A 3,051-nucleotide genomic window follows, 5' to 3' on the forward strand; every position below is an offset into this window, starting at 1 on the left:
ACTGTACAAACATACATATACACATACATGTACATATACATTCACTGTACAAACATACATATACACATACATGTACGTGTACATTCACTGTACAAACATACATATACACATACATGTATATATACATTCACTGTACAAACATACATATACACATACATGTATATATACATTCACTGTACAAACATACATATACACATACATGTACATTCACTGTACAAAGCCACCTCTCTCTTCTCCGGTGAAAGTGAGGAGAAGAGAGAGGTGGCGCCTCCAAGCTGACAGGACACCTGAGTCTGTGTTTACCATAGGGCTGTGACCCATTGTTGGGCCGCCAAAAACAGCATTTCTCAGCTGTGTAATACACTATTCCTCCACATGGGGCAGTAATGACAACCTCAAACAGAGGAAGTATGGAGCAAAACCTTGACCTTGATGCTCTGTGAAAGACCTTATAGTTTTGTTTCCAGGAGCACCTCTTGGATTATTTGTCTTCCCTCATCTTGGATTATTTGTCTTCCCTCATCTTGGATTATTTGTCTTCCCTCATCTTGGATTATTTGTCTTCCCTCATCTTGGATTATTTGTCTTCCCTCATCTTGGATTATTTGTCTTCCCTCATCTTGGATTATTTGTCTTCCCTCATCTTGGATTATTTGTCCTCCCTCATCTTGGATTATTTGTCTTCCCTCATCTTGGATTATTTGTCTTCCCTCATCTTGGATTATTTGTCTTCCCTCATCTTGGATTCTTTGTCTTCCCTCATCTTGGATTCTTTGTCTTCCCTCATCTTGGTCATGAGGACGCTCAGAAGAAAAGTATTTTTATTTATTCTCTTTTCATAAATATGTCTCCTACTTTATGTTGAATTATTGTCAGGGGGAAGCAATTATTAGGGGCTGGTGGTCACATCTAGTATTACACTTAGATTGTTACATCTAGTCTTAGATTTAGATTGTTACATCTAGTCTTAGACTTAGATTATCTAGTCTTGGACTTAGATTGTCACATCTAGTATTAGATTTAGATTGTTACATCAAGTCTTGGATTTAGATTGTTATATCGAGTCTTAGACTTAGATTGTTACATCTAGTCTTAGATTTAGATTGTTACATCTAGTCTTAGACTTAGATTGTTACATCTAGTCTTAGATTTAGATTGTTACATCTAGTCTTATATTTAGATTGTCATATCTAGTCTTAGACTTAGATTGTTACATCTAGTCTTAGATTTAGATTGTTACATCTAGTCTTATATTTAGATTGTCATATCTAGTCTTAGACTTAGATTGTTACATCTAGTCTTAGATTTAGATTGTTACATCTAGTCTTAGACGTAGATTGTCACATCTAGTCTTAGATTGGTCACATTTAGTCTTAGAGTTAGATTGTCACATATAGACTTAGATTGGTCACATCTAGTCTTAGACTTAGATTGTCACATATAGACTTAGATTGGTCACATCTAGTCTTAGATTTACATTGTTACATCTAGTCTTAGACATAGATTGTCACATCTAGTCTTATATTTAGATTGTTACATCTAGTCTTAGACTTAGATTGTCACATCTAGTCTTATATTTAGATTGTTACATCTAGTCTTAGACTTAGATTGGTCACATCTAGTCTTATATTTAGATTGTCACATCTAGTCTTAGATTTACATTGTTACATCTAGTCTTAGACTTAGATTGTCACATCTAGTCTTAGATTTACATTGTTACATCTAGTCTTAGACTTAGATTGTCACATCTAGTCTTATATTTAGATTGTTACATCTAGTCTTTGACTTAGATTGGTCACATCTAGTCTTATATTTAGATTGTCACATCTAGTCTTAGATTTAGATTGTTACATCTAGTCTTAGATTTAGATTGTTACATCTAGTCTTAGACTTAGATTGGTCACATCTAGTCTTAGATTTAGATTGTCACATCTAGTCTTAGATTTAGATTGTTACATCTAGTCTTAGATTTAGATTGTCACATCTAGTCTTATATTTAGATTGTCACATCTAGTCTTAGACTTAGATTGTCACATCTAGTCTTATATTTAGATTGTCACATCTAGTCTTATATTTAGATTGTCACATCTAGTCTTAGATTTAGATTGTTACATCTAGTCTTAGACTTAGATAGGTCACATCTAGTATTATATTTAGATTGTCACATATAGTCTTAGATTTAGATTGTTACATCTAGTCTTATATTTAGATTGTCACATCTAGTCTTAGACTTAGATTGTCACATCTAGTCTTATATTTAGATTGTCACATATAGTCTTAGATTTAGATTGTTACATCTAGTCTTAGATTTAGATTGTTACATCTAGTCTTTGACTTAGATTGGTCACATCTAGTCTTAGATTTAGATTGGTCACATCTAGTCTTAGATTTACATTGTTACATCTAGTCTTGGACTTAGATTGTTACATTTAGTCTTAGAGTTAGATTGTTAGATCTAGTATTAGACTTAGATTGGTCACATCTAGTCTTAGACTTAAAATGTCACATCTAGTCTTAGACTTAGATTGTTACATTTAGTCTTAGACTTAGATTGTCACATATAGACTTAGATTGGTCACATCTAGTCTTAGATTTACATTGTTACATCTAGTCTTAGACTCAGATTGTCACATCTAGTCTTAGATTTACATTGTTACATCTAGTCTTAGACTTAGATTGTCACATCTAGTCTTATATTTAGATTGTTACATCTAGTCTTAGACTTAGATTGGTCACATCTAGTCTTATATTTAGATTGTCACATCTAGTCTTATATTTAGATTGTCACATCTAGTCTTAGATTTAGATTGTTACATCTAGTCTTAGATTTAGATTGTTGCATCTAGTCTTAGACTTAGATTGGTCACATCTAGTCTTATATTTAGATTGTCACATCTAGTCTTAGATTTAGATTGTTACATCTAGTCTTAGATTTAGATTGTTGCATCTAGTCTTAGACTTAGATTGGTCACATCTAGTCTTAGATTTAGATTGTTACATCTAGTCTTAGATTTAGATTGTCACATCTAGTCTTAGACTTAGATTGTCACA

Source organism: Entelurus aequoreus, linkage group LG28, assembly GCF_033978785.1.
Source record: "Entelurus aequoreus isolate RoL-2023_Sb linkage group LG28, RoL_Eaeq_v1.1, whole genome shotgun sequence".
In the NCBI taxonomy this organism is placed as follows: Eukaryota; Metazoa; Chordata; class Actinopteri; order Syngnathiformes; family Syngnathidae; genus Entelurus; species Entelurus aequoreus.